The sequence below is a fragment of the Pongo abelii genome, chromosome 17 (assembly GCF_028885655.2).
Source record: "Pongo abelii isolate AG06213 chromosome 17, NHGRI_mPonAbe1-v2.0_pri, whole genome shotgun sequence".
Lineage (NCBI taxonomy): Eukaryota > Metazoa > Chordata > Mammalia > Primates > Hominidae > Pongo > Pongo abelii.
Window position 1 is genome coordinate 23677765 of NC_072002.2, and position 20122 is coordinate 23697886.

At 34.4% G+C, this 20122-nt stretch overlaps 1 long non-coding RNA gene across 1 annotated transcript in view; it reads right to left on the minus strand.

The window, feature by feature from the left end:
- Positions 1-20122, minus strand: part of LOC134760285 (uncharacterized) — a 116343-nt gene that overhangs the window by 13809 nt on the left and 82412 nt on the right. The gene's annotated exons all lie outside the window — the stretch shown is intronic.

Here is a 20122-nt window from a genome sequence, read left to right on the forward strand (position 1 = left end):
CGCCCGCCGGGAACTCGCGCTGGCCCGCGAATGCCAAGCGCAGCCCCGGTTCCCGCCCGCGCCTCTCCCTCCACGCCTCCCTGCAAGCAGAGGGAGCCGGCTCCGGCCTCGGCCAGCCCCAGAGGGGTCCCACAGTGCAGCGGCAGGCTGAAGGGCTCCTCAAGCGCAGCGAGAGCGGACGCCGCGAGGCCAAGGAGGCACTGAGAGCCAGGGAGGGCTGCTAGCACGTTGTCACCACTCACCAATATTAACCTTAAATGAAAATAGTCTAAATGCTCCTACTTAAAAGGTGCAGGGTGGCAAGTTGGACCAAGAAAACACACATCTGTCTGCTGTCTTCTAGAGACCCATTCCATATATAATGATACCTATGGGCTCAAAGTTAAGAGCTGGAGAAAAATCTATTATGCAGATGGATAACAAAAAAGAGCAGGGATATCGATTCGTATATCAAATAAAACACAAATGAAACCAACAACAATAAATAGGTACAAAAAAAGGCATAAAGAGTTCAATTCAATGAGAACACTTAACTATCCTAAATATATATGCACCCAATATTGGAGCACTCGCATTCATTAAACCGGTATTTCTAGACCTATGAAAAGACAAAGACAGCCACACAGTAATAGTGGGAGACTTCAGCACCCCAGTGACAATTTTAAACAGATCATTAAGGCAGAAAACTAACAAATCTGGAATTGAATTAGACACATGAGCAACTGGGCCTAATACACATCTATAGAATACTCTATCAAACACAGAATATATATTTATATATTTTATATATTTTTATATATTTATATATATATATATATATATATATATATATATATATATGCCTCTCAGCTGCACATAGAAAATACTCGAAGATCAACCACTTGCTTGGCCATGAAGCAAGTCTCAATAAATTTTAAAAAATCAAAATCATACCCACCATAATCTCATGTCTGGAGTGGCATAAAAATAGAAATCAATACCAATAAGAACTCTCAAAACCACACAATCATATGGAAATTAAACAACTCGTTCATGAATAACTTTTGGATAAACAATGAAATGAAGGCAGAAATAAAAAATTATTTGAAACAAGTGAAAACAGAGACACAACATACCAAAACATCTGGGATGCAGCAAAAGTAGTTAAAGAGGAAAGTTTACATCACTAAACACCTACCTCAAAAAGTTAGAAAGATCTCAAATTAACAATCTAACATCATACCTAGAGGAATTTAAAAACAAGAGCAAACTAACCCCAAGTCAAGTAGAAGAAAATAAATAACTAAAATCAGAGCAGAGCTGAATGAAATTGAGACCCACAATTCCATACAAAAGATAAACAAAATCAAAAGTGTGTTTTTTGAGAGGACAAACAAGATTAACTGCTAGCTAGACTTGCAAAGACAAAAAAGAGAGAAGATCCAAATGAGCACAGTCAGAAGTGAAAAAGATGACATTACAACCAAACCCAAAGAAATACAAAAGATCCTAAGTGGCTATTATGAACACCTCTAAGCACACAAACCAGAAAATCTAAAGGAAATGAATAAATTCATGGAAATGCACAACCTCCCAAGATTGAATCAGGAAGAAATGCAACCCTGAACAGACCAATAGAGAGTTCCAAAATTGAATCTGTAATCAAAAATATACCAACCAATAAATAAAAATCTAGACCAAATGGATTCTGCCACTCATACAAAAAAGAGCTGGTACTAATTCTACTGAAACTATTCCAAAAAAATTGAATAGGAACACCTCTCTAATTCATTCTATGAAGCCAACATCACCCTCATACCAAAACCTGCCAAACACACAATAAAAAAAGAAAACTGTAAGACAATATCCCTGATGAACATAGACACAAAAATCCTCAAGAAAATACTAGCAAACCAAATCCAACAGCGCAATAATTCACCATGATCAAGTAGGTTTCATTTCTGAGATGCAAGGTTGGTTCAACTCACTTGAAGCAATAAATGTGATTCACCACATAAACAGAATTAAAAACAAAAATCATATGATCATCTCAAGAGACACAGAAAAAGCTTTTGATAAAATCCACCATCTCTTCATGATAAAAACCCTCAAGGAACTACACATGAAAGGAACATATCTCAAAATAATAAGAGCTATCTATAACAAACTCACAGTCAAGAACATAATGAATGAGAAAAACAGAAAACATTCCTCTTGAGAACTGATAGAAGATGAGAATGCCCATTTTCACCACTCTTATTCAACAAAGTACTGTAAGTCATATCCAGAACAACCAGGAAAGAAAAAGAAAAAAAAAGGCATCCAAATAAGAAAATAAGATGTGAAATTATCTCTATTCACTGACAATAGAATTCCATACTTGGAAAACCCTAAAGACTCCATCAAAAATGCCTCTAGAACTAACAAATTACTTCAATAAAGCTTCAGGATACAAAATTCAACATAAAAAACTCAATAGCATGTCTATACATCAAGAATGTTCAAGCTGAGAGTCAAATCAAGAATGCAATCCATTTACAATAGCCACAAAAAAATGAAATACCTAGGAATGCATCAAACAAAGGTTAACAATCTCTACAAGGAGAACTATAAAAAACTGCTAAAATAAATCATCAATGACACAAACACAAACGTGGAAAAACATTCTATGCTCATGGATTGGAAGAATCAATATTACTAAAATGGCCATACTGCCCAAAGCAATCTGTGGATTGCTATCTACCAGTATTTCCATCAAACTACCAAATCATTTTTTCACTGAACTAAAAACACTATTCTAAAATTCATATGAAAGCAAAAAAGAGGATGAATAGCCAAAGCAATACTAAGCAAAAAGAACATAGCCAGATGCATCACATTACCCAACTTTACTACAAGGCCATAGTTATCAAAACAGCATGATATTGGTACAAAAACAGGCATATAGACCAATAGAACAGAATAGAATCCAGCAATAAAGCCACACATTTCACAACTATCTCATCTTCAACAAAGTTTACAAAAATAAGCAATTGGAAAAGGACGTTCTATTCAATAAATGATGCTGGAATAACTGGTTACCTATAAGCAGAAGAATGAAATGGACCTCTACCTATCACCATATGCAAAAATTAAGTCAATGATAAACAACAAGAAATAGAGAAGAGGAAAAAAAAGAGAGAAAGAAAGAAAGAAAAAAAAAGAACCAGAAATCAATTAACAAAATGACAGGAATAAGTCCCCACATATCAATAATAGCCTTGAATGTAAATGGATTAAACTTTCCACTTTAAATATACAGACTGCCTGGATTAAAAAGTGAACCAACCACATGCTGCCTACAAGAAACTCATCTCACCTGTAAAGACACATACAGACTGAAAGTGAAAAAGTGGGAAAAGATATTTCATGCAATTGGAAACCAAAAGTGAGCAGGAATAGCTACAATTACCTCAGATAAAACATACTTTAAGTAAAAAATAGTAGAAGGAGGCAAAAAAGTTATTATCATTATTATTCTAAGCATATATATGTACAACTGTGGAGCACTCATACTTTTAAAGCAAATACTTTTAAACTTAAAGGAAGAGGTAGACTTCAATACAATAATAGTCCTCACTTCAACACCTCACTCTCAACATTAGTCATCATCTAGACAGAAAATCAACAAATAAATATTGAATTTAAACTGTACATTAGAACTAAATGGACCTTATGGACATTTTGCAAAAATTTTATTCAACAGCTACAGAATACGCACTTCTCTCCTTAGTACCTGGGACATTCTTCAAGATAGACCTTATGTTAAGACACAAAACAAAACAAAGTCTCAACAAATTTAAAAGAACCAAAGTCATATCAAGTATCTTCTCAGACAACAAGGGAATAAAACTAGCGGTTAGTAACAAGAGGAACTATGGAAACTGTACAAATACATGGAAATTAAAGAACATGCTCATGAATGAACATTGGGTCAAGAAAGGAATTAAAGAGAGAATAAAAAGTCTAAAAATAAATGAAAATCAAAATACAACATACAAAACCTTTGGAATACAACAAAATCAGTGCAAAGAGAGAATTTTAGAGCAATAAGAGCCTACATAAAAAAGTGGAAAGTTTTCAAATAAACAGCTTAATGATGTACCACAAGGAACTAGAAAAGCAAGAACAAACCAAACTCAAAATTAGCAGGAAAAAAAGCAATAATAAAGTTTAGAGCAGAAGTAAGTGAAATAGATACTTTAAAAGTACAAAGGATCAACAAAATGAGAAGTTCGTTTTGGAAAGATTTTTAAAAATGGATAAACCACTTGGTAGACTAACCAATAAAAACTGAGAGTAGGCTAAAACAGCAAAATCGGAAATGAAAAAGGAGACAATACAACTGATGCCACAGAAATATAAAAGATCATCAGAAACTATTATGGACAACTATACACTAACCAACTGAAAAACCTGGAGGAAATGACTAAATTTTGCGGTACATACAATCTACCAAGATTGAATCACGAAGAAATAGAGAACCTGAAGAAACCAATAGCAAATAATGTAATAGAAACAGTAACAAAAACTTTCCTGACAAAGAAAAGTCCAGGACCAGATTGCGTCACTGCCAAATTCTACCAAACTTTCAAAGAACAAATACCAACTGTCCTCAAACTATGCCAAAAAGTTAAAGGGAAGGGGACTTTCCATAACTCATTCTGCAAGGATGGAATTACTCACATACTGAAAACAGACAAGGATGCATAAAAAATATGACAGGCCAGTAACTTTGATGAATGTAGACAAAAAAATCATCAACAAAAAACTAGCAAGCCAAACCCAAGAGCACATTAAAAAGATAATACATGATAATCAAGTGGGGTTTATTCCAGGCATGTAAGGATGGCTCAACATAACACAAATTAATATATGTGATACATCACATCAACAGAATGAAGGACAAGAAGCATATAATCATCTCAATAGACACAGAAGCATTTGATAACATTCAACATCTGTTTATGATAAAAACTCTCAACAAAGTAGGCATATAAGAAATGAATCTCAACATAATAAAGGCCATATATGACAAACTCACAGCTAACATTGTAGTGAATGGATAAAAGTTGAAAGCAATTTCTCTAAGAACTGAAACAAGAAAAGGATCCTCACTCTTACCACTCTTCTCCAACATGGTACTGGCAGTCCTAGCCAGAACAGTCAGGCAAGAGAAAGAAATAAAAGCTATCCAAACTGGAAAAGAAGAAGTCAAATTGTCCCTCTTTGCTGATGATAGAAACTTATGTCGACAAAAACCTAAAGGTTCCATCAAGAAACTCTTAAATCTGATAAATAAATTAAATAAAGTTGCAGGATACAAAATCAACATATAAAATCAGTAGCCTTTCTATACACCAATAATGAACTAGATAAGAAAGAAATGAAGAAGGCAACCCAATTTATAATAGCTATAAAAAATTACCTAGGAATAAATTTAATCAAGGAAGTGAAAAGTCTCTATAAGGAAAACTGCAAAATACTGATGAAAGAAATTGAAGAGGACACAAACAAATGGAAAGACATCCCATGCTCAAGGATCAGGATAATTAATATTATTAAAATGACCATACTTCCCAAAGCAATCTAAAAATTCAACACAATCTCTATCAAAATAATAATGACATTTTCACAGATTTTTTTTAAAGTCCTAAAATTTGTATGGAATCAAAACACAGCCTGAATAGCCGAAGATATCCTGAGAATAAAGAATAAAGCTGGAGGCATCACATTACCTGACCTCAAAATATAGTAGAAGGCTATAGTAACTAAAACAGCTTGGCATTAGTATAAAAATAGACACATAGACCAATGGAACAGAGAATCCAGAAATAAATCCATGTATTTACAGCCAACTGCTTTTCAATATAGGTGTCAAGAACACACATTGGGGAAAGGACACTGTCTTTAATAAATGGTGCTAGGAAAATTTGATATCCATATGCAGAAGAATGAAGCTGAACCTCTATCTCTGACCATGTATAAAAATCAACTCAAGATGAATTAAAGACTTAAATATAAGACCTGAAACTATAAAACTACTAGGGGAAAACACTTCAATATAGCTGAGTTTAAAAGGACAGACAACAAAAACAAAAATAGACAAATGAAACCATATTAAATAAAAACCTTCCACACAGCAAAGGCAACAATCAACAGAGTGAAGAGACAATCTGTAGAATGGGGGAAAATATTTGCAACCTGTTCATATGAGTAGAAACTCATATCTAGAATATACAAAGAACTCAAACAACTCAACAGTAAAATAATAATAATAATAATAATAATAATAATCCCATTAAACAGTAGGCAAAAGACATGAATAGACATTTCTCAAAAGAAGATATACAAATGACTAACAGGTATTTTTTTTAAATGCTCAACATCATTAATCATCAGGAAATGCAAATCAAAATTACAAAGAGATATCATCATATCACTCCTGTTAGAATGGCTACGATAAGACAAAAAATAAAAGATGCTTGCATAGATGCAGAGAAAAGGGAACACATATACTGTTGGTGATAATGTAAATTAGCATAGCTACTATGGGAAACATGATAGGGATTTCTGAAAAAACTGAAAATAGAACTATCATATGATCCAGCAATCCCACTACTGGGTATTTATCCAAAGGAAAAGAAATCAGTGTATTAGAGATACCTGCACTTGCATGTTTACTGTAGCGCTATTCACAGTAGCAAGATATGGACTCAACCTAAGTGCCCATCAAAGGATGAATGGATAAATAAAATGTGGTATATATTGTGAATCCCAAATATCTGAAGCAGTTCTCAATTTAGGAAATTTATTGTGCCAAAGTGAAGGATGCCTACCCATGACACAGCCTCAGGAGGTCCTAATGACATGTGCCCAAGGTGGTCCAAGCACAGCTTGGTTTCATTCATTTTAGGGAGACATGAGACATTAATCAATATGTGTAAGATGAACATTGGCTTAGTCTGGAAAAGCGGGACAACTCAAAGTGGGAAGGTGTCTTCCAGGTCATAGGTAGGCAAAGACAAATAATTGTATTCTTTTGCATTTCTGATCAGCCTTTCCAAAGGAGGCAATCATATAGGCACTTATCCCAGTGAGCAAAGGGATGACTTTGAATAGAATGGGAAGCAGGTTTGCCCTAAGCAGTTCCCAGCTTGACTTTTCTCTTTAGCTTAGTGATTTTGGAGCCCCAAGATTTATTTTCCTTTCACAATATATACACAATGGAATACCATTCAGCCACAAAAAGGAATGAAATCATGTCATTTGCAGCAACATGGATGTAACTGGAGGTCATTATGTCAACTAAAATAACAAGGCACAAAAAAACACACATCACATGTTTTCACTCATATGTGGGAGCTAAAAAAGTTGATCTCACAGAGGTAGAGAGTGGAATGATAGATACCAGAAACCAGGGAGGGTGTATGGGTGGAAGGTGGGGATGAAGAGAGGTTTGTTGATGGATACAAATGTACAGTTGGATAGGAAGAATAAGTTCTAATGTTCAATAGCAGAGTAGGGTAAATATAGTTAGCAACAATGCATTGTATATTTCAAAGTAGCTGGAAGACTTGAACTGTCTACAACACAAAGAAATGGTTAAGTGCTTAAGGTGATGATGGATACCCCAAGTGCCCTGACTTAAGCAATACACATTCTATGTGTGTAGCAAATACTGACATGTATCCCATAAATAAATGAAATATTATGTATCCATAAAAAATAAGGAGTAAAAATGATTACATAAGTGACAATATCTTCTCCCTTCCCTCTTCTTTCATTTCCAATATATCTTTCAACTGGTCTGATGATCTTTCATGTCACACATGTGAAGATGTGACACGTATTCATATATTCATACAAGCCATTCCTTTAATCCTTCATTTCAACACATTTCCTCAATTTAGTAAGCAGGTGTTTTGACTGTCCATGCTAGTTTTCTAATAATCCACTGCTCTGTGGATGGTATAATACATACATCTATTGTATGTGGCATTTTAGCCTATCGTTGCACTGTATCCTCAGTGAAACAGGGTCCTCGATATGAAGATACATCAGTAGAGGATCTAAATTGAAATAAAATTTATTTTTCGAATCATCTGATGATATTCAAAGCATTTGCTCCCATTACTAAATCCAACTCCAAAATAGTGTTCAGCACATTCAAAACTCATCCCTATCCTTCTGGGGCCACAGGCAAAGACCAGTGTAGTCCACTGCCTACACATATCCTCTCAGTACATAAAATCCTTTAGTCTATAGTTAACCTATAGGAAAAAATAATAAAAGTTAGTCTCATTTTGAGCCTGAGAGGTAGTCAGGGGGATCTGCCTTTCTTAAATTGCTTGACTGCCCCCATGACCACTAACCTTGTGTACATAATAGGCCACCTCCAGGGAGGACTAGAACATTGTTTTATTGCCTCCAATCCCCTTCCAAAAGTAAAAGAAAGTTTTACTGTTGAGTATCAACATAACACACTTTGATTTTTTCTTTTTATATCTGTATTAATCTACTGCTGTGCAACAAATTATCCCCCCAAACAATGTAAGATAATAGTACTTATTATCCCACATAATTTCTGAGGATAAGAAATTCAGTAGCAACTTTGTTGGGTGGTTGTGCCTTAGAGGCTTTCATGGAGTAGTGGTCAAGGTGTGTGTTAGGGCTGCAGTCATCTGAAGGCTTGAGTGTGGCAGCTGATAGATCTGCTTTTCATCTCACTTGAATGGCTGTTTTTTCTCACCATGCTGGCCTTTAAATAAGGCTGCTTATCACACTGCAGCTGGCTTTTTCTGGAATGACTGACACAAGGGAGACCAAAGGAGTAAGTTATCTCTGTTGGTCACATAGACCATCCTTAATATGACAAGGGAGGGAACCACACAAGGTTGTAAATACCAAGAGGTAGGAATTATTTGGGGCCATGTTGGAAGCTGGCTTAGAAAGCCTATAATGCTTTTCCATGACATTGTATCCCTTACTATGATTTCTTTTAATTTCTGGTCATCTAAGACCCATATCCCAGATGATATCATCAATTTATTGGCTGTGGCCCAAGAGTCATTATCAATCCATGCCTCATTTTTGTTAATATCACTTAGTTTTGTTAATATATTTATGAACACCACTCTGAATTCTGTCCACTGAGTGAATGAATCTTTCCCTTCAATAATTGTCTAGCCATAAGCAGGTTACAATGCAGCCAACTTTGAGGTGAGTGTGGGCCCTCCACATTTGAACTACATTCTGTAAGCTATGCTACTTTTGGGGATCCTCCAAAAATACTCATTCAGATACGGATTTAAATAAGTCATCAGGGAGATTGATGTAGGGCTCCTAGACATAGCTGCCACTTGCTTGTGCTTGCAATGGGTTCCTTCAGTGGATTCCCCTGTGACATATTCTTGAAAACACCATTTCTTTTTGATGCAGTTCCTTTGTGCAGTTAGCTCCCAATTGGAGTATTCGTCTTATATAATCCATTACATGCAGAGTATTCCAGGTTTCAAAATAATTTGTGTCATTTAGTAATAGATACAGTTTCCAACAGGGATCAATAAATGGCTAATAGTGGTCTATCAAAAAGAGTTTACCTGACAGCCATCTCAAGCAGTTTTCTAATTTAAAATATTGAGTGGTCATCACTGGTTGGCAATCAAGGGCTTCTGTCAAACATCTTGTCAGCATGGGTATTTGTTGTGGGCACTTTTAATATCATTTCATTGAATTGTTTTTAGAGGTTGCTCTGGAAATTAAAACATACATCTTTAATTTATCACAACCTACTTAAAGCTAATTTTTAATTACTTTTGATGAAATGTAGAAACTTTTCAATAAAAATTCATACAAATTGAGGGGAAATATGTATATATACACACATATATACTCACATATTTGCCGTTTCTAATGCTTTTACTTCCTTGTTCAGGATTGAGTTACTATCAGGTGTTACTTTTCTTCATTCTGAAAGACTTTCTTTGTGTACTTAAAGGTACAAATCAGCTAGCAGTAAAAAAAATTTTTTTATTTTATTTATTTATTTATTTTTTTTTTTTGAAATGGAGTCTTGCTCTGTTGCCAGGCTGGAGTGCCGTGGCAGCTAGCAGTGAAATTTTTTGTTGTTCATCTGAAAACGGCTTAATTTAATACTTCAGTTTTGAAAGATAGTTTTGAAGGATATAGAATTATTGGTTACAGTTTTATTTTTCTTTCAGTCTCTTGTGACATTCCAACATCACCTGTCTTCCATTGTTTCTGTTGAAATGCCCACCAATCTTATCATTGTTTATCTGTATACACTAAGTCATTTTTTGGCTGCTTTCATGACTTTTTCTTCATTTTTACTTTTTTGGAAATTTGATTATGATGTGTAGTCTAGTTTCTTTGTATTCACCTTCTTCAAGATTGATCTCTTGGATCTGTTAAGTTAAAGGTGTTCACCAAGTTTAGGAATTTCAGCATTATTTTGTCAAGTGTTTTATCCTCCATTTTCTTTCTTCTTTCCCTCTAAAGTTCCAATTTCATATATGTTGGATCTCTTTGTATTGTTCCAGAAATCTCTGAGGCTTTGTTCATTTTTCTTCAATTTTTGATACTGTTTTTACAAATTATATAATTTTTGTTACCTACCTTCAAGATCACTAATTTTTTATTCTTCCATCTGAAAGAGTTTTTTGTCTATCTAGGATGAAAATTCAAATTTCTAAGAAAATAAATTAAATCCAAATGAGTTCTCTAATGTCAAAATTTGTTTACTTTTTTTATAGACTCATAATAAAGAAAATTAAAAGTCTTTCTCCCATTTTTTATTGGAAAATTATTTCTCAAAAGTAAATTGTTTCTTGTATGTTCTTACAAAAATTTTTTTCAAATAACCTATCAAAAAATATAGTCTATACATATTTAAATGTACCCACGAGTAACAGCTTCTTCAATCATCATCTATTATTTCATCTGAGTCTTTTCTTCTTTATTAAATTTCTTTTTCTGGACTAAGTCCTTTAGTTCTTTCAGTGAAGGTCTACAAATGGTTATTTCCAGTTTTTGTCTGAAAATGTCCTTATTTAATCCTTAGTATTAAAATATTATTTTGATATATAGAATTATAGTTTGGAGTTATTTTCTCTGAAAACTTGGATTTCTATTTCTATCATCTTCAAAAAGTCTTCTATCAATTTGTTATTTCCTTTTAGGAATCTGTCTTTCTTTTAAGTCATTTTTAAGATTTTTCTTTATCTTTGCTATTCTCGTTTCAGTTTTATATTCCTAGATGAAATTTTTTAAATCATGCTTAAGTCTCAGGCTCCTGTGTGGAAGAATTCATACTTTTGATTCTGGAAAAGTACTGAACTTTTTATTAAGTATTGCCTTTCCACCCTTCTCTCTATGCAAGACAATTTTTTTATTTTTTATTTTTTTATTTTTACTATTTTTCTTTTTTTATTATACTTTAAGTTCTATGGTACATGTGCACAATGTGCAGGTTTGTTAAATATGTATACATGTGCCATGTTGGTGTGCTGCACCCATTAACTGGTCATTTACATTAGGTATATCTCCTAATGCTTTCCCTCCCCCCTTCCCTAACCCCACAACAGACCCCGTTGTGTAATGTTCCCCTTCCCATGTCCAAGTGTTCTCGTTGTTCAGTTCCCACCTATGAGTGAGAACATGTGGTGTTTGGTTTTTTGTTCTTGCGATAGTTTGCTGAGAATGATGGTTTCCAGCTTCATCCATGTCCCTACAAAGGACATGAACTCCTCCTTTTTTATGGCTGCATAGTATTCCACGGTGCATATGTGCCACATTTTCTTAATCCAGTCTATCATTGTTGGACATTTGGGTTGGTTCCAAGTCTTTGCTATTGTGAATAGTGCCGCAATAAACATACTTCTATATGATTTATTCTGGACCTTCTTATTCTATTTTCCTTGTTTTTTATCTGTTATATAATTTCAATCTTTTGAAATCTTGTGCATTATTCTGGTAAATTTTCTTTGTTCCATAGTGTACTTCTCCACTGTCCTTTCAACTGTATGTATCAATTAAGTTTTAATTTCAAAAACTACATTTTTCATTTATGGATGTTCTGTTTCTATTAAATATATTTCATACTTTTCATGAGCTTTCATTTATCTCATGTTTTTCTTTATTCTTAACCACTTTTAACATCTTTATTTGATAGACATGATATGATAGCCTCAAATACGAAGTACTCATTGTTAGCTAACATTTATTCATGGTAGATTATTTTCTCAATTATTCTATTATTTTGGCTTATAATTATTTCCAGTGACACGTTACTTATAGGAATTTTCTTTGACTGGCTGGAGATACATACCTGTCAAAGAGTTTTAATTTAGCTCCTTCCATGAACCCCAGAAGCATCATCTATCTATTTTTAAGATTTTTCATTCATTTTTATTCTTATTTTATTATTTTCTTCTTGTTATTTACTTTGGCTTTGATTTGTTAATCTTTATCAACTTTCTGATGAAAGAAAATTAATTAGATCATTGACTTTATAACAATTTTCTTTTTTAATATAAGCATTTAAAGCTGTTTACCCAGTAGTCATTCAGGAGCAGTTTGTTCAGTTTCCATGTCGTTGTGCGGTTTTGAGCGAGTTTCTTAATCCTAAATTCTAATTTGATTGCACTGTGGTCTGAGAGACTGTTTGTTATGATTTCCATTCTTTTGCATTTGCTGAGGAGTGTTTTACTTCCCATTATGTGGCCAATTTTAGAATAAGTGCAATATGGTTCTGAGAAGAATGTTTATTTTGTTCATTTGGGGTGGAGAGTTCTGTAGATGTCTATTACGTCTGCTTGGTTCAGAACTGTTTTAGTTTCTCTCTAAGTACTGCTTTAATTGCATTCATACAAATTTTTATATATTGCATTTTCATTTTTATTGTGAAATATGTCATAATTCCATTTATGCTTTCACTTTTTTGGTGGGGAGAGACGGAGTCTTGCTCTGTCGCCAGGCTAGAGTGCAGCGGCTTGATCTTGGCTCACTGCAACCTCCGCCTCCCGGGTTCAAGTGATTCTCCTGCCTCAGCCTCTCGAGAAGCTGGGACTACAGGCACGCGCCACCACGCCCAGCTAATTCTTGTATTTTTACTACAGATGGGGTTTCACCATGTTGGTCAGGATGCTCTCGATCTCTTGACCTTGTGATTTGCCCGCCTTGGCCTCCCAAAGTGCTGGGATTACAGGCATGAGCCATCACACCCAGCCTATGCTTTCACTATTAAACCATAGATTGTTCAGAAGTGTGTGATTTAGATGACAAATATTGAAGAATTTTATTCTAGAGCTCTTACTATAGTAATATTTAATTTAAATGTATTGTCGTTAGAAAATATACTTTATAAAATTTTAGTTTTATGAAATGTATTGACATTTATTTTATGGCATAGCACATGCTCTGTCTTGTTGAGTGCTCTTTTGCACCAAATGTGTATTAAGAAGTTGTTTGATCTGATGTTCTATGACTATCAATTAGGTCAAATCGGTTTATGCCATTATTGTTATTTTGTTTAATACTTATTTTAATTACCAGGAAAGCATTGTTAAAATCTCTCACCATAGTTTTGCATTTGTATATTTCTCCCTTTAGGTATGTCTATTTTTGCTTCATGAATTTTTAAGCTTTATTATTAGGCATATACACGTTTAGGATTGTTATACCTTCTTTATGTATTTTTCCTTTTATCGTTATAAAATGTTATTCTTTATCTTGGTGATAATTCTTAGTTTGAAATACTCTTGGTATGACATTTATATTTTTACTGTTTGAAATGTACATATACTTTGTATAATATTAATATACCTCCACTGTTTTTCTTATAACTACAAGTTGCAGGATATATGTTTTTCCATTTTTAAATTTCCTCCCTGTCTGTAAAATCAAACTATTTTAGAAATAACATAAAGTTGGGCCTTGCTTTCTTAACCAGTCTCATAATATGTACCTTTTAATAGAAGTATTTATTCAGGAGTTCATAATGTCAATATTAACCTGACTGGGCTCTAGACTACCATTTTACATTTTTATGCTTTCTCATTTCTTTTTGTTCTTTAGTTATTCCTACCATGAATTATTTTGGTATGATTTTTAAATTATTCTATGTTCTTTCCTCTGATTTTAAATAGAATTTTTTACTATTTTAGTGGTACTTAAAAGATTACAATATGCATCTCTAACTTATCATGGTCTCCTTAGAGCTCACAGTATACTATTTAATATAAAATTGTAAAATCTTGCAACAGTAAAATTCTATTTACCTACCTCATCAGATATTTATCCATCCTTCTGCCATTTTGTCATTTTTTAAATATTTTTACCTGTTATAAACTCAAAATTATGGCATTATATTTTTAAATAAATTTTCAATCATCTGTTAAAGAAATTAAGACAAAGAAAAGCAAGGATTTCTTTTTAAACAGTCTTATTTTCCAAGATGGTGGATCAGAGGCTTTTACCGTGCCTCAGCCATTTGGAAAAGCATAAAGATCAATTCTGTGAGCTTTAATTCAAGAAGGTAAACAGGATTCCACCAGATGTCATGAAGGACATCCCAGATTCCAGGAAGGAAAATGCAACCCAACAGCCCCCGTACAAGCATCCAGCAGAGAAAAGTGAGTGAATTCCCAGTGCGTGAGAAAGGCAGAGAAGCTCCCTCTGTGATTCACCTTTCCACTGGGGATCTGAGCATCCCAGGCCGAGGGAGAGCACTTTTTTTCTCCTAAGCCCTGGAACTAACTTGGGGAGAAGTTTGGAGATGCTGTGAAGAAAAGCCACAGGGAAAAGCCACAGCATTTTCCCAGACCAGAGAGCAAGATGCCATTTTTAATCGGGATGCATACAAAGTCAGCCAATCTTGGGCAACCTGGCAGTGTGGTCATGCAGACATTTCAGTTTTGGCCTGAAGATTGAAGTGCCTGCTCTAGAGAAGAGTAGGGGCCTTCACAGCTAGACCCCTGGAAAGTGCCTCAGCAACAGGTGCTGGAATGGTGCTCAACTCTGTCACATTCCTGGGGGGAAGGAATGCTGCTACAGTTGCAGTTTCTCCTGAAAGACAAGAAGAAACTTTACCGTGCTGAAGGCTTACCTCAAAAAGTTAAAAAGATTTCAAACTATCAATCTAGCATCACACTTAGAGTAACTAAAAAAAGAAGAACAAAGTAACTCCACAGCTAGCAGAAGAAAAGAAATAACTAAAATCAGAGCAGAACTGAATAAAATTGATACCTAAAAATGCAAACAAAGGATCGACAAAACCAAAAGTTGGTTCTTTGAAATGATAAACAAGATTGATAGACCACCCTATATTTACAAAGAAAATCAGAAATGAAATGAATCATCAGAAATGGAAAAGGTGACATTAGACCTAATCTCACAGAAGCACAAAATACCCTCAGAGACTAACATGGACATCTCTATGCAAACACACTAGAAAATCTGGAGGAAATGAACAAATTCTTGCAAACATACAATTTCCCAAGGCTTAATCAGTAAGAAATTGAAACACTAAACAGACCAATAGAGAGTTTCAAAATTGAATCAGTAATAAAGCCTACTAGCCCCCCAAAAGCCCCATGTCAGATGGATTCATGGCCAAATTCTACCAGATGTACAAAGAAGAGCTGGTACCAATCCTACTGAAACTATTCCAAAAAACTGAGAAGTAGGACACCTCCCTAACTTACTCTATGAAGCCAACATCACCCTTATACTAAAACCCAGCAAAGACACAACGAAAAAAAGAAAACTACAGGCCAATATTCCTGATGAACATAGATGTAAAAATCGTCAACAAGATACTATCAAACCAAATCCAGCAGCACATCAAAGTATTAATTCACCGTGACCAAATAGGCTTCATTCCTGAGATGCAAGTTTAGCTCAACATATTCAAATCAAGAAATGTGATTCACCACATAAGCAAAATTAAAAACAAAAAACATATGATCCTCTCAATATACATAGAAAAAGCTTTTGATAAAATTCAACATTCCTTCATCATAAAAAAAAAGCTCAAGAAACCAGACATTTAAGAAATACACATCAAAATAACAACAGCCATCTATGACAAACCCACAGCCACATCATACTGAATGGACAAAAACTAGAAGCATTCCTTTTAAGAACTAGAACAAGACAAGAATGCCCACTCCCACCACTCCTACTCAATATAATACTGGCAGTCCTAGCCAGAGCAATCAGACAAGAAAAAGAAATAAAAGGCTTCCTAATAGGAAAAAAAGAAATGATCTCTCTTTGCTGACAATATGATTCTATACCTAGGTAACCCTAAAGACTCCACCAAAATGCTCCTGGAACTGACAAATAACTTTAGTAAAGTTTCAGGATACAAAATCAATGTACAAAAATCAATAGCATTTTTATACGTTAATAATATTCAAGCTGAGAGCCAAATCAAGAATGCAATCCTATTTACACTTGCCACAGAAAAACTAGGAATACTTCTAACCAAGATGGTAAAAGATCTCTCCAAGGAGAACTACAAAATATTGCTGAAATAAACCTTAGATAACACAAAAAGAATTCCATGCTCATGGATTGGAAGAATCAATATCATTAAAGTAGCCATACTGCTTACAGCAATCTATAGATCCAATGCTATTCCTATCAAGCTATCAACATAATTTTAGAAAAAATTATTCTCAAATTCATGTGGAACCAAAATGAGCCTAAGTAGCCAAAGCAATCTTAGGCAAAAAGGACAAAGCTGGAGGCATCATATTACCAGACTTTAAACTATGCTATAAGGCTACAGTAACCAAAATAGCATGGTACTGGTGCAAAAACAGGTACATAGAACAATGGAAAAGAATAAAGAACACAGAAACAAAGCCACACATCTACAGCCATCTGATCCTTGATAAAGTCAACAAAAATGAACAATGGGGGCAGAAATCCATATTCAGTAAATGATGCTTGGATAGCTGGCAAGCCATATGGAGAAGAATGAAATGGACTCCTACCTATCACTACATATAAAAATTAACTCGATGGATTAAAGACTTAAAGGTAAGGCCTCAAACTATAAAAATCCTAGAAGAAACTTTAGGAAATACCATTCTGGACATCAGCCTTGGCAAAAAATTTATGAGTAAGTCCTCAAAAGCAGTTGCAACAAAAACAAAAATTGACAAGTGGAACCTTATTAAACTGCTCTTATCAACAGAGTAAACAGACAACCTATAGAATGAGAGAAAATATTCACAAACTATTCATCCAAGAAAGGGCTAATATCCACAATCTTTAAAGGAACTTATACAACTGAACAAGCAAAAACCAAATAATCCTGTTAAAAATGGGCAAAAGATGGGAGGCTAAGGCAGGAGAATTTCTTGAACCCAAGAGGCAGAGGTTGCAGTGAGCCGAGATTATGCCACTGCACGCCAGCCTGGTGACAGAGCAAGACTCCGTCTCAAAAAAATAAGTAAATAAATAAATAAATTGTCAAAAGACATGAACAACCACTTCTCAAAAGAAGACATCCAAGGGGTCGACAAACATATAAAAATGCTCAACATCACTAATCATCAGAGAAATGCAAATCAAAACCGCAATAAGATACCACTTCACACCAGTCAGTATTATTAAAAAGTCAAAAAATAACAGATGCTGGCAAGACTTCAGAGAAAAAGGAAATGTTTATACACTGTTGGTGAGAATGTAAATTAGGCCAGCCACTGTGGAAAGTAGTTTGGAGATTTGTCAAAGAACTTAAAACAGAACTACCATTTGACTCAGCAATCCCATTACTGGGTATATATGCAAAGGAAAATAAATCATTTTGCCAAAAAGACACATGTACTTGTATGTTCATCACAGCACTAGTCAAAAGCAAAGACATGAAATAAACCTAAGTGCCCATCAACAGTGGATTGGATAAATAACATGTGGTACATATACACCATGGAATACTATGCAGCCATAGAAAAGAACAAGATCATGTCCTTTGCAGCAACGTGGATGCAGCTGGAGGCCATTATCCTATGTGAATTAACACAAGAACAGAGAAACAAATACCACATGTTCTCACTTATAAGCGGTAACTAAGCAATGAGTATTCATGGACATAAAGATGGCAATAGTAGACACAGGACTACTAGAAGCAGGAAGGAGAGAAGAAGGCAAGGGCTGAAAAACTAACTATTGGGTGCTATGCTCAGTATCTGGGTTATGGAATCCACCATACCCCAAACCTCAGCATCATACAATATACCCAGGTATAAACCTGCACATGTACCTCCTGAAATAAAGTAAAAGTTGAAGTTAATTTTAAAAAACTTTTATTGAGATATAATTTATACACCATATTATTTCCCCATTTAAAGCATACATTTAAGAATTTTTAGTGTATTCAGAGTCGCACAACCATCACCACAATCAATTTAGAACATTTTCACATATTTGTTCTAATACATATTTGTCCAAATATTTGTCATGCAGCTGCTCTTTATTCCTTCTTGTATAACCAGATTTCTGTCTGGCATCATTTTCCTACAGCCTGAAAGAACTTCTTTTACCATCTCTTTAAGTTCAAGTCTGATGGTGATTCATTCTCTCACCTTTCATTTATCTGAAAACTCATTTCATCTTCTTACTGAAGAAGTTTGTTGGATATAGATTTTTGAGGGTTTCTTTCAGATTTTTGGTTTTCTTTTCCTTTCAGAGACACTCAGTATCTTGTTCACTATGTGGAATGTTTACTTTCAAGACTTTTTAAATTTTGGGTTTAGCATTTTGACCATGCTATGTGGAGATGTGGTGTGGTTAGTTTGTTTGCTTCTTCACTTATCAAGTTTGGAGTTCTATGTGTTTCCTGAATCTATGAAGTAATGGGGGGTTACACAACTTGGTAAGTTGGGGGCTATTATTTCTTCAATTAATTTTATTATCCATTATCTTCCTCTTTCTGGGAAGTTCAATTACACATGTTAGAATATTCCATATTGTCTGAAATTGCCCCACAAGTCACTAAGTCTGTGTTTTTAAATCTTTTTTTTCTCTTCAAATCAGATGATTTCTGTTGATAATTCTTCAAATTGACTGAATTTTTTTTTGCCTTCTCTAATCTGCTGTTATGTCCAATTCATCTCATTTTCAATTTAAATCACTTTTTTCATTTTATTTTCATTTGGCTTTTTGCATATTTTCCATTTCTTTACCAGGATGCCATACCTATTCACTTGCTGTGACTATCTTTTACTGTAAGTTCACATTGATTTTACAATTTGTATTTTAAATTTTTTGCTTTAAAAATTTTTGCTTTAAATTTTTTAAAATTTTGTATCTATTAATTCTAACATTAGGGAGGTTTTATAGTCTGTTCCTAATGACTGCTTTTCCTCTTGATTCTGTCATCTTTTACCTAACTTTTCCCATGTGCAGTAATTTTATGTTGTATACTGGGCACTGTGGTTGACACTACAGAGAGATTCTTGACTTTGTTATTCTATTCTGAAGAGTGTTTACATTTGTTCTTGAATGCAATTTAATTACTTACTCATTACCCTGCACATGTGGAGGCTACATTTTTGTTATCATATCAAATGTCCAGGTTTTCTTTTCATCTTAGAACTCATTTTTATTGTTGGGACATAACAGTTTTTCCTAAGTTATGGTCTCTCTTGGATTTCTGTGGAAAGGCCAAGTTCTTTTAAATTGACAAGATTCAAACATCAAATTCTGTTTTTACTCAGTTAAAACTCTGCTTAGATTTTTCAGCCTTAATGTTTTTGCATTCTTCCATCCTCCTGGTATTCTCTTGCACAGCTCATGGGCAAGCCAATTATATGTGGGTAGTAGATATTTGATTTGTGTGCTCTTTCCTTTGTATCTCCCTCCTTTCAAGACTTTTTTCCTCCATATCCAGTCTCTTTGACAACCCTGAACTCCATATTTTCACATCTTATCCTAATAAAACAGTACTGTTTTTTCTGCTTGAATTCTAGCTATCACCGCAATGTGTGGACTAGGGATTGTTTTTAGGAGAAAAATGGTGTGAATGTAGCTCTCAGTGAATTTTTTTTCTTTCCAGGGTCAAATTTCC